Source organism: Ammospiza caudacuta, chromosome 6 (genome assembly GCF_027887145.1).
Source record: "Ammospiza caudacuta isolate bAmmCau1 chromosome 6, bAmmCau1.pri, whole genome shotgun sequence".
In the NCBI taxonomy this organism is placed as follows: Eukaryota; Metazoa; Chordata; class Aves; order Passeriformes; family Passerellidae; genus Ammospiza; species Ammospiza caudacuta.
Window position 1 is genome coordinate 44,557,881 of NC_080598.1, and position 13,132 is coordinate 44,571,012.

Sequence of the window (13,132 nt, forward strand, 5' to 3'; positions counted from 1 at the left end):
TTATGACAAATTTGTTTTTTTACTCCAGAAGCAGAAAGCAATGTAGATTTCAGAATCATGAGGGCATCTGTTCTCTTATGAGTGCTTTCCCCCACATTCACTTCCAGCCCATACACAGAGATGCATGGCTCTGTTTTTTGTTTTCTTTTTTTCTTTTTTTTTTTTAAAGTTACGTGGGTCATTCATTATAATGTGCCTATCTGGCTGTTATGTCAAAGACAGATCATCTATGAGGTCTTAACCACTGCTAAATGATAAATAAAGGCCTTTGCATGCAATTGATTCCCAAGGGTCAGAGCCTCTGTTCCATGGGGTGTACCCTCAGAGAAGATTGTTGCTTTTTCCTTAACGTGCAGAATACGATGGTATTAATGCAGATTAATCATGAATCTGTTTCTTTGGAGGTGTAATATAGCAACCAATGCTTCTTTTTTCTCTTGTGAGATGCCATCTGCCCCTCCCCATGGGGGTTTTCTTTCCCCTTAGTAAGGAGATGATGTTGTGCTGCCTTTCAGTGCCTTCATATTGGGTCACGTCTCAGAGACTTCAAAAGGATCTATGAGTACTTCCAGAACTGACTAAGTGTCTTCTTCTGAGGGTCATGGATCGTGTCTATTCTAGATTTTTACACTTACTACTACAAGTTCAGGTCCAATTTGTTTGCTAGAATGAAGGAGTTGAATCCCCTGGGATGTGTAGTCAGTGGTCACAGCTAGTTTTGCTAGGAGCCTTAGAAAGATTGGAAGGAAAGGAAGAGTGAAAAACCTGCATCAGGAAAAGGAAGCATAAGAGTTGGGCCATCAAACCATAACAGACTATCATGAGTTTAATTTGAGCAGGAAATATATAGATGTAATGGCCCTCAGTTTATGTCAGTGGTGAAATTTATGAGGCTCTCAAAAGGCATCAGAAGGGGGAGGCAGTGAGTGTTGTATGGCATAGGAGAGCTTAACTGAGGTGACAGCGGCACCAGTAAATAGATCATGGGGAATAATCTTGTTCTGATTGTGAGTGGAATGGAAGAACTATCACCTTAGATGATCTTTCTCACCTCTAAGTCTCATGTGGGTACAACATTTTGAAGTGCTGAGAATATCCATCAATATCCATTGAAGTCTGTGATAACTAAAGGTATGGATCATTCTGCAGTGAATCGTATTTCTTCTCTAGGTTTGAAGCATCCCTCTCTGTTTTCTGCTTCAAACACAGCTCACTTTTCTGCATGTTTCAGCACTCAACATATTTTGCTTGCCTTACTCTCTGCCTCACAGCTGCTGCATTAAATCTACCCATGGACACTTAAAAGATGCTATGGAAATGTATTGCTTGCCTTCAGCGATAGCGGTGGTTGGCCAGCACATTGCTCCCCTAGCCCATCAGCCCAGGCACTGTGGTGCTTGTGTTTGCTGGACTGTTCCTTCTGAGTGCAAGGAGGTGAACACATGTTCAGTATTAATCTTCATTTCAATGAAGTTGTTTTAGTTCATGCTTTATTGCAGCGCTTTGTAATAATGCATCTGTAATGGCAGCCCTTGGGGCAGCAGTCGCATGTGGCAGGCTGAGTGCCTGAACTGCTCCTGAGAATGACTCCAATCATACAGAATGAGGCACTCCCTGGTGCACCATCTGAATTTATAATACCAATTTATATAGTGCCCTAAAGCAAGGTTTGTATTTGCTCTGGGACACAGGGGCCAGGCTATAGAAGGGGAACTGCTCACAAATTTTTTTTTGCTGTCCCTTTTTTTGAATATATGCATTTGTCTAGCTTTTCAACTTTCCTGTCTTAAAGCCTGGACTGAGCCCAGGAAATGCAAGAATATGCCTTAATACAGAGTGATGAGTGCAGAACCTGTAACTGGGCAACACATGTCTGCTCAGCCTCACAGCATCGGTCGAACCTTTCACCAGGTGTGGAGGGGAGACATGCAGGAGGGCACAGCCTTGCAAGCAGTGCAGGGCAGAGCCCTGGCTGCTGGTTCATTATAGAGCTCCTTTGTGCCTGGGAGCCAGTGTTGGCTTAACCTCCCTTGAGAAAAAAAGTTATGAGATCCAAGGTAGTGAGGGTTGGATTTTCCTAGATAGGTACTCAGTAGGATTTTCAGAAAGTGCTTAAGTAGCACAGATAGCTAATGCCTATTAATTTAGAAGAAGAGGCATATAGTGCTTTAAAGGTCAAAAGCAATGCTTTAGGCTTGCCCTGGAGATATGCCATGCCTATCACCAAACAGAAGCTAAAAGGCTTTTGTCAAAAATAGTGTTTGCTAAGTGAGAAGAAGGTATGTTTTGCTCTTTTTGGCTCCTTGAAGAATTTGTTGAAGCTACAAAATTTCCAGTCCCCACTGTTATAGCAGTAGGAAGAAAATTTTCCCCCCTTGCCCCGGTTTTATTGGAGTCCTATTTGGGGTGTCTCATCCCACCTCAAATCTTCACATTATAGATTCATGCCAAAAAAGGACATTTATTGGCATCTGATTGTGAATGAGAAGTACTTTCCCCTACAGATAGAACGATGTTTGAATGCATTGTTTGTCTGCCATGTCAGCAGAGAAAATAACAGCTGTTCCATTTTTGTCATGTTTATCCAAAATAGTGCATAAGATTTTAAAATGAGATAACTGAACCATTGGAAAGGCACTGGTTGCAGCAGTTGTTCCTTATCCTGAGAGCTTCCCAACCGATTAGTTATTCATAACTTGATGCTTGCAAACACCTTTCAGGAGCTCATGGGATAAAAGAAATTTTGCAGGGGAATCCACACTTAAGTCAGACATGAGATGGGTGCTGCAGTCAGTCTGAGGGGTCTGCTTTTTGAGAGAAAGAGTGGGTAGTCTGCTTGTCGTGCCCCAATGGTGTTATTCTGCACTGATGTCTGTATTCCACCTGCTCTTGTTGGCCAGGAAGGGTTTCTGTTTTGTGTGAATAAGTGGCCAGCTACAGGTAAGTGTTTGACATGAGACTGTTAGGGGTTGGTTCTAAAGATTGCAGTGCCAGATACAAATTCCCAAACTGTCTGTGTTTCCAACATTGTCTGGAGTGTGCCTATCTAGTACCAATGATCTAGAGCAATCAAGGTGTGTGCTTCAGGGTCACTGAATGGGTCAAAGGCAAAAGGGAAATGCTATTTAATCTTCCTTGAGGAGCTGCTGAATTTCTTCAAGGAGTAGCTCCTGTGAATGCATTAGATTAGCATTTTGTTAGAGAGACTTATCTTTTGCTCATGTTAAATCCAGCTTTTCTGATTGCATGTCTCTCTAGTTCTTCCTCTTTTAGTTCTCATCAATTCCTATTCTTACCCAACCCTGTTGATGGACATGCCTGTATGACATGATATTTTTTGCCAGAGAAGCACACTGTGATGTCATTGGCTAATTTTCATGGCTCCATCTGAGGATTCAGAAACAAGGAGTGGAGGCAGAGTTCAAGTGGAAATTGTAGTAAGCAATAAAGTTCTACTGAGTCTTTCTGCAGGCCAGGGGCTGGATGACATCATAGAAACTGGAGTGACCCCATGGAGTTATAAGATACAAGAAGCAAGAAAGGATGGAGTTCAAAACTGGTGGAAATACTTGTTGGAAGGCTGTGCTTTAACTCTGAACAGTGGCTGTGGTTTTAGCCATTTCACTGGATGCCCATAGGAAGGGGCTCTCATTCTTTTGGCCTGCACTGAGTCAGGGTCACAGCTGGCTTGTTGGCAATGGGAGATGACAATGGATGTCCTGTCTTAGGATGAGATGTAGGTACATGTCTAATATCTGGTAGGGGATGTCACAAAGCCAATGTGACAACCATGGAATTTTATATTGCTGGCTTGAAGAATGTACAGCTTTTCTTTTATTCTCCCTCACAGAACTGAGCATGCACCCACATCTGTCTCATCTGTTGTTGCTAATGCTTATGTGTAAATACAGACATACAATGCATCCTCTTACAATGATGCTCTTAAAGATGGTGGAAAAGTGTATGAAACTTGGAGAAGGGCTTGCATAATTTCTTTCCTCAAATCAGTTGATGCAATGAAATATACTTTTTCCCCCTATGTGATTTGGCTGGAATTTGCTCGTGCAGCATTTGCACACACACCACTTATTTAATCTCTCTCAGGCACTGTTCCCACAAGGAATTCTTTCACATGAATGGGTTCACCCTTGCATTCTTAGCTACACACATCAAAGTTTTTTTGCTCATTCATACACTTCCACACACTCAAAGTTGTGTCCTGTATAGTTTCTGTCCCCTATACATTCAAACAAAATGGTGCTCATAAAATGACTTCCTATGTATAGTGTGTACAGTTTCTATTAAATAAATGCAGCAGAACATGCTTTGAGGAGGAAAAAGCCTGTGCATCAAGAATAAATGGCAGTGTCCTGCAAGTGGTCAGACTAACTTTAGAGGTTGAACCTCCAGCTGGAGTTAAAAATGGTGTTTGCAGAAGAGCTTAGAACTAATCCTCTGAAATGATGGCAGAGGGAGTTCTGACCAAGCACTGTCATGATTACTTCCCCCCATCTCTGTTATTTCTTATTATTGTAATGAGTTTTGCTCTCTCAAGTAGAATAAGGTCACCAGTGAGATAAGATCAGCTTTGTTTGGCACAACCTAAGAAGATCTGATCACAATTTGGACTGCAGCTTGTAAATTCACCTTGGGTCTTAACTTCTGGGCAAAAAGACACTAAAAATGCTAACATGGCCAAAAGGAAAAAAAAAAAAAAAGCCAGAGATAAATTGCATTCTTGCCATGTTGCACAGATTTTCCTGCCACTGTTTCAATGGCAAATTCCCCTTGAGCCTCATTTCCATTAAACTGTGCCATACAAACATTTAATTTCAAGGATTTGGTGAATGCCATTTAGAGAATCTAAGGAGGAATACCAGGAGATTATAGTCTATGTGTCATTATTGCAGTGCAGCCCCTTTTCCTATCCCCTGCTGTCACACTCAGGGCGTTTGTTTAGAATGAATCTTCTAGATCTTGTGGTGCAGCATTTGGACATCCTGGCATGATGGATGATGCCTCTAACTTCTGTCTCCAGAGCCTTTTCTAGCAGGATCCAGTCTGATCCCTCTCTCTCATCACCCCTGCTCAGCAGGAAAGGGAGGAACCAGGAACTGCTGATAGTGGCACAAGCACCAGGGGGATGGGTTCCCCCTGTGAGCCAGCTCTCTGCTCCAGCAAGACCTAAGCAAAAGCTGTGTGTGATGCCTGCTACAGCTGTGCCCTGAGTTAGCAAGCCTGGGTCTCAGAGCACAATAAGTTCCTTGAAGATGAGCAGTCCCACGTAGCAATGTATTGAAATTGCACTGACAGAATTGCCCCAGTTTATGACAGCATTTTGTCTTTTAGTTATAAAAAGCCCATTGACTTGGTAAAAACTTTTGGAAATTTATTCTAAAGGGAACAAACAAAAGAAGATGAATGGCATTTCTATGAACGTGTGTTCTTGCCTTTGCCTCTTCTCTCTGGTGGGGTTGGGAGGGAATTGTCAGGTGCCTAGGTCTATAAATCTATGTCACTGCTAATTTTTAAGGCCCTTTGGAAAGGAAGTTGGCTATTTTCTTAATGAAGACACTGAAAAAGTCTTATGTATCTAATTATCTTCTAGATGGGGACAAAACACTTTATCTAGAGCATGTTATATGTTCTGAAAAGTCTCACCACAATGCCAGTGACATATACTGGGGAGATAAGTAGTATTAGAGGGTTCTAGTACAAACAAACGTCATTGTAAGGATCATGGTTTTTTTTTCATCTCCATACAATTTATTTGCAAGCTGCATGGCTAGAATGAGAGATGAGAAAGAAAGAATTAGGGGAATCAAAAAGAAAAATCCACTCTCTTGTTGTTCAATTATAGTATTGCTTGCTGGACAAAGAACTTCTCATTTTGCACTGCTTTCCTCTTGTCTGTTTTTCCTCACACCCCAGCAAAGATGTACCTTGCAACCTTAAGAAAACTTCTCTTCTAATATTTTCTCACTATACTGTGCCTATTTATAAAATGATGTCTGCTATTTTGGTGCCTAACTGTAATAATTTTTCAGAAGTATAGGTCTCTGTGTCCAAGTTAGGCGCTGTAAGATTTTTTTCCAAAGTAGTTGTTATCCTCCTTGGTTCCATGTTGCACTCTGAACAGAAGTTTCTCAGATGGATGAAGAAGTCTTCTATCCCTTTTTCTAATTTTAGACATTTCATATATAGGTGTCCTAGGCTTTTCTTTTTCCAGTTGAAAGGACAGGATGAAAACTAGCTTATTTTCCCCAAATCATTTTGGACTCACTTTACCCTTAGTGATGCAGCTGGTTAAAGGTTGCTAGTTTGTTTTTTTCTCACAAAGGACATTCTGTTTTCTCTCTGTTAAATCAAAGTGGTTAAATTTGGAATTGGAATTGGAAGTGGAGATGGTGCTGTTGTCACTGATTTTACATGGAAGATGCTCTGTTGATAGGCAGCCAGATCAAAATATGATGCAAGCATGTGTGTGCATGGTCTTAGAAGACCTTGGACAGGGAAGGGGTAGAGGTGGTGCAGTTTCAGAAGGTTGTCTCAACAAATCATTACTTTGATAAACTGCAAGCTACAAAATGCTAGATTGCCAGAACTACCAGCAAGTGAAGAAATGTATGAGAAGCCAGATTTTATTGTCAGATGCACTTTTTAACTAGTTAACTACTGAAGTAAGTGAAGTAATACCTGATTTTCTTCACAGTAATTGAGACCAGGATCTAATCCCATGCCCTAAGGAGAGATTGATAGTTCTTACTGCAATGCTGTCCGTGTAAAACAGGTTAAAAACAATCAACAATAACCTGTCTTTGCACAAACATATAAAGGGATAAAATTTTGCTCTTTAGATGCTGATTTTTGGTTAGGAAGATGCCTCTTTGCTGGACCATTGTCACCTTGCTGAAACAGGTCACTATCATCTTCTCTATGCATGTATAAGAATTTGTTAGGGTGTGTGAAGGGGACTGTATTTTCCAGAGAAACTTCTCAAGGGGCTCCTAATACCACTTGTAACTATTATTTAGTGTTTCTGTGTGGCTATTATCCACCTCAGACGCAGCTGCCTTTCAATAGTAGGAAGGTGATCAATACACGCTGTATAAAATAAAAATTATTTATTATTTATTGAGTACTGCAGGTAGGCTGCCTGCTATGCAAAACAGAAAAAGACAAAAATCTTTGGATATGTGATCAGAGGGGGAAGGAAAGACAAATAGCTTTGCAGTCTGTCCCTAAAGCAAATGCATTTCTAAGTGTCTGGTGTTGCAGTATGAGCATCATACACAAATTTTACAAGACCATATAGTCTGGAGAGAGGAGCCAGAAAGTTTGATTCCTCACTTTTGGGTTTGTGTGCACCTCGTGCATAATGTTCCTGTCTGCTAGTCTTCTTTGAGGTGGACTTTTAGCATGATAACGTATTAAAGATCTTTACTTACGTGCTCCCCACAGTACATTTGCTGTTGTAAGTACTAATAGTGATAAAATGATGAATAACAATATCTAGGATGTACACTCTAAATGATTGAAATATTGACCCCAACATAATCGATGATGTCTATCAGCGGCTGTTGTCTCTCCTTTTAGAAGTGAGAAAATGAGTGGATAAAAAGTTTGAGATATTTGTACACGGAAATTCAGTGGCTGATTTAACTGAAATGGGCAGTGTATAAATTGACTAGAAATAGACGGTAGGTTTGGGTCAAACTCTGAGCTAAAAGGGAAAATTCTTTCTGAACTTTAAGGGTTTTTGGGGTACTCAGGAAAGTCATCGTCTGAGGAAGACGCTTCCTCTGCTCTGACGGCTGGTCCCCGGTAGCAAACTGAAGGAAAAAACAAGCCGCGTCTGCCCGGCTTCGCCTTGCTGGGACCAGAGGGGCAGAAATCCGCCCTCGCTGTGCCGGCCCGGCGAAGGAGCGCTCGGGGAGCAGGAGGCTGACGGGCCGAGAAGCCGCCGAAGCTCTCTGCTGGGAAGAGGCGGCGGAAGCGTGGGAGGCGAAGCCCGGCGGAGCGCTGCTGCCCGTGCCCGCTCCGGGGCCGTGCCCGCTGCCGGGGCCGGGCGGACCGTGCCGGGGGCCGGGGCGCGGACCCGCGGTCTCTTTAAAAGCCGGGGCCGGTGGGGCGGGCGCGGCGGCAGCAGGGGGCGGCGGCGGCGGCGGCGTGCGCGGGGCTCGGGCTGCTCCGGCACCGCGGCGCGCTCAGCCCTGCGCAGCTCCGCCCGCGGCCGCCCGCGGCTCTCCCGGCACGGCTCGGCTCGGCACGGCCAGCCCAGCCCGGCGTCCCCGGGACCCCCGCAGCCCCCGCGGCTGGGGCCACGCTGGAGCCCCCTGCCCCGCAGCGCAGGCGAGCCGCGAGTTGGCGCGGCGGCCGGCGCCCGCCCGGCTGCGGAGGTGAGAGGGGCGGCGGGCGGGGGGCGGCTCGGCACGGCACGGCGCGGATCGGAGGGAGCTGCCCGCCCGGCGAGTGCTGGGCGCCGCCGCTCCGGAGCTCCGCGGGTGGGTTTCTCCTCACCCTTGCCACGACAAGTGTTTCGGATCGCTTTATCCCTCTCCCGTTCCTCGCTGCCCCGGCGGGGCTGGGCGCTGCCCGCCCGCGCGGAGTGGGCGCGCTCCGACCCTCGGGACGCTCCGGCTCCTTCGGTCAGACTTTTCGGGAGATCGCAGTTCCCGCGGCGGGGCATTTTGCAATGGAAAATTGGTGTGGGGGGGCTTTCGAAAAAGAAGACACTACGCTGAGTTACAGCAGGGAGACCCTTAGAGTGAGCCGGCTGTTTGACTAAAGCTCAAGGATTTTTTTTTTAATACTAACGAGAAAAGAAGAGAGGCTGAAAAGGAAAGTTTTTTTCTTTAATATTTTTTGTCTCTTCCAAGTCTTCGGATCTATTACGGTAGCGCCTTTCTTCCCCGCCTTCCATTTGTTTGTATTAATGATTTAGTAGCCGTCTTGCCTGAAAACTTCCACCGTGAGTGACTGCCGTGGGTTTTCAGGCAGTCAGTGACCTTAAAGGTTGGTTCAGTGCTTTTTTTCGTGTAAAATCTATGTGAAATAACGGCTTTATAGTTTTTTTCTTATCGGGATTTTTTCTGTAAGACAAAAATTATACCTGCTTTATAATTTAAAAGAAAACACCATTGAGTCAGGGAGTGATGTAATTCTCCTACCTAAGGGCACCGACTCTGGTGCTTTGCAGGTGACTTGTCTTTTGCTTACTCTTTAATTTATTTTAATGGTAATTTTTTGTGGCTACGAAATAACATATTTAACAGTGCAGTTTTAAGAATGTATTTTGTTCAAATTGAACACTTTCAATTTTTTTCTTCCTGATTTCTACCCCTCCTCCCTCGAAAGAAAACAATAAAAAAGATTAGGCATGAGATCAGCGGCAGAAAAACCAAAGGATTGGGGAGGCAGAACCAGGGCTAAAAACATTGAATCGTTTATAAAAAGCACACTTTCAGCTTTTTGCTTTTCCAAGCTCTCCTTCCACCTTTCTGTGGTCAAACTGTTCGACACTTCGTTGCAAATAGTTTTAAGAAATTATTTTGGGTTTTTTTAAATATTATTTGTCCCTCCTGTATTTTTGTTACCCGTAATTGTTCTGAGATAAGCACACGGCCCTCCTAAAAAGGTGAATATTGAAATGACCGCCCACCAATACCTCCTTATTGCAAAATTTGAGGGGCTATTTTTTGAAGGGGCGAACTCTTAACTAGACCAGTGCAAAGTCTAAGAGAAACGTTGAGTAGGTGGGGGAAAATTTGATCACAAAAGGTTTTGTTTGCCGTGATGATACGGTCAGTTATTAATTGTAGCGTAGCGTTAACCAGAAAGGTGTTATGTCTGTCACTGGTTTCATTTGAAATGGTCATCAGTGTTACGTTTAGCAAGTTTATATAAGGGTTAGTAGTATTTTGGGAGGAGGAGGTTGCAGACATTATTGCTCGTGGGTTTGCGACTGAACGCACTTCATCAGCTGAATGAACTGGATTATTGTATAGACATAATTTTCATTTCTCTATCAGTTTCTTTTCAGTATTCGGCACTTTCTTAAACCTTTATCTCTCGCTAGCAAAGTGTCTGGTTTTTGGGAGTAGGGAGGTGCAGCTGGGGACACTGGAAGTTTGGGGATAATGTGAGCAACAGGACTGTATTTATTTATTAAAAAAAAAAAACCAAACCCCAAAGTTAGGAGGTGGGGATTCTCTTTCTGGAGCATTCGGGCACCTTCTGGTGGGGTATGTCTCTAGGCTTTTAATTATTTATTTCACTTTTGTCCTTTCAAAAATGAAGTAGAGCGAAACCAAAATGAAACAAAGTAAAATTAGAGTAAGCGTTGAAAAATAAATAAATAAAGCAAGGGAACGGCTGGAAGCCCAATGCTTGATTTCATCAACCTGGTGGTGATGGCTTCTCGATAGAAGCGATATCTGCCGATATCACCCCTGTTCATGGCTGTAGCCTGGCCTCATTTTACGCTGCGTTTCCACTGAACATGTTGACGTGCTGCTGCTTATATAAGGGCAAGAACAAATTCAAGCAGATTAGTGCTTGGGATTTTGAGATCGGCTACCCAGATCACGCTGTGGGTTTTTTCCTTTCCTTGGGGGAGCTGATGGGGAAGGCTGGAGAACGACGGGAGGGGATGAAATTGGAATGTGTGGTTGGGAGAAGATGGGGGTGATGCGGGGAGCAGCTTATTCGCATAATGTCTGCGCTGCGTCCCTTTTTCTTTTCTTTTTATAAAACCCATTATCTCTAAAAACACATTATTCTTCAGCCGGGTATAAAAAAAAATAGTGGGAGGGGTTATCATAGCGAGGGGGTTTGGTATGGGAGTCATTAGACCCACTGCTGCAAAACCAAGATACAGAAATCCATCTGCACCAACATTTCGGAGGGAGGGAGGGCGTACAGAGGGGGGAAGGGATGGATTGTCTATCTTGGATTAGCGAAGTGGAGCTTTGTATTCTTCATTTTCCTCCCCATTTTCTGCCATTTTCCCCCATCCCCCCCCCATCCGCACACCCGCTTTCCTCCTCCCAGCCCCCACTCCCCCGAAGGTTTCTCATCCCTTGACGAGAAAATTCTGTGTTACATCCTGATGGCTCTGCGGCTTTTTTTTAGTGCATCACAACAGTGGCACGATGACCTTTACTTCATGCCACACGGATTTGGGCTCCCGACAGGACTGTGGCCGCAGCTTGGGCACACGCGTACACCCATGGTCATGCACCTTGGGTAGTCGGTGATTTAATTTCAATTTTTGCGTGTGCATCTTTGTGTGTCTGTGCGGTTGGTAAACACTGGCAGAGGGTGAGGAACGCAGTAATTGCCAAAGGCACGTCCATCCATTTCGCCAGCCCCTCTTGCCGTTCTCTTTTCCTGGACATTGTGTCACACATCATGAGATTTTGTGCCGTGGAGGGGTGTGCCCTATGTGGATGGCAGGGGCCTGGGGGTTGGAGGGAGTGTATGTGTACTGGGGAGGGAGAAATTGTGTGGGGGAAAATGGACCTGACGATGCTAATAACATTATTTTGGTCAAATGAACGTCTGGTGATAATGATGCAGTGTAACCATCCGTGAAATACATGCTTGCGACACACTGGAATAAAGGTTACTCCAGGGAGCTCCGTCACAGCCAGGCATGCTCCAGGGAGTGTGCTGTCCCCTTGATAGGGGAAACAAAATTCATAAGCATCCCAGGTCCCCTCCCTTTCCAATGCCTCCTTGCATGTCCGAGCTGGAGGGCATTGCGATCGAGAGAGGGGGTGGGCTGCACTGGAACCAGGGCTGAACAAAGCATTCCCGCCTCATCCTCCCATGCCATCCTCTCTTGCCCTCTTTGAGCTTATCCGTACTGTTGATCCAGACAATACAGGAATATCGCCATTTCCATGCAGTCCCTGCTGGAGCCTGGAGGGTGGTGAATTGAGAGGCGGAGAAAAGCTCCTTGTGTTTCTGTTGTAGGATGTGCAGGAGTGCCATGGCTTTTCAGGTCTGAGTGGAGCAGGGAAAAGGCTGGCGTGTGGAAGCATAGGGAGTAAGACTCTCTCTCCATCCACTGTTCCCCTCCTTTGTTCCCCCAGCTAGAAAACGACAAGCCTCAGTGGGTGGCTGTGGTGACTGGCATGTGGGGATGAGGCAGCTGAGGCACTGAGAGGGAAGCTTTTCCTGCATTTCAGGATGTTCAGGACCCTCTCCAAGGCTCACAGAACTGCTCAGCACCCTCCTTTTCTGGGTGTGAAGGACTGACTTCCGTCTTTGGCCATGGGCTGCTCCCACCCAGGGCGAGGGGAGCTGTGGCAGGAAGGTGCTTCTGTGGTTCTGCCAGCTGCTACTTCTCATTTGCTCTGTGTGGCTGTGCCTGCTCCAAGGTCTCCATATTTCTGGATCTTTCCATTTCGTGAAACAATAGCAAAAGTTGAATAAATAGATCTGTCCAGAGCTACTGGTGTTTGTCTTTTGCTTTTCTCCTTTCTCTGACCTTGAGGTGCAGTGATAATCTACAGGCAGGAGGGTGGAGGCAGGGATGTGTCCAGTGCCTCACATGGTTGCTCTAGGTGATGCCTGGAGAGAATCCTCTGCTCCCCTGGTTTGTGCTCACCAGAGCCAATCTTGTTTCAGCTGCCCAGCTTCACCAGTAGATACCTTCTGAGCTCTCACTGCTGGCCCTCTTACCTCAGTTACTTTGGAAGTGGTTGTGCTGCAGCTCCTGTGCTTGTAGGAATCTTACCATCATACAGTATCCTCAGCTGGAGTCCAACTCCTGGCTCTGCACAAAACACACCAAGAATCACACCATGTGCCTGAGGGTATTGTCCAAATGCTTCTGAAACTCTGTCAGGCGTGGTGCTGTGACCACTTCCCTTGGGAGGAGCCTCTTCCATTGCCCAGCCACCCTCTGGGGGAAGAACATTCTCCTAACATCCAAACTAAACCTCCCCTGATTCAGCTTCAGGCCATTTCATTGAGTCCTGTCACTGGTCACTGGAGAGAAGAAATCAGTGCCTGCCCTTCCACTTGCCCTCATGAGGAAGTTGTAGACTCTGATGAGGTATTATTCCCTGTCTCCTGCAGACTGAATAGTCCAAGTGATGCCAGCTGTTTCTCATAAGGCTTG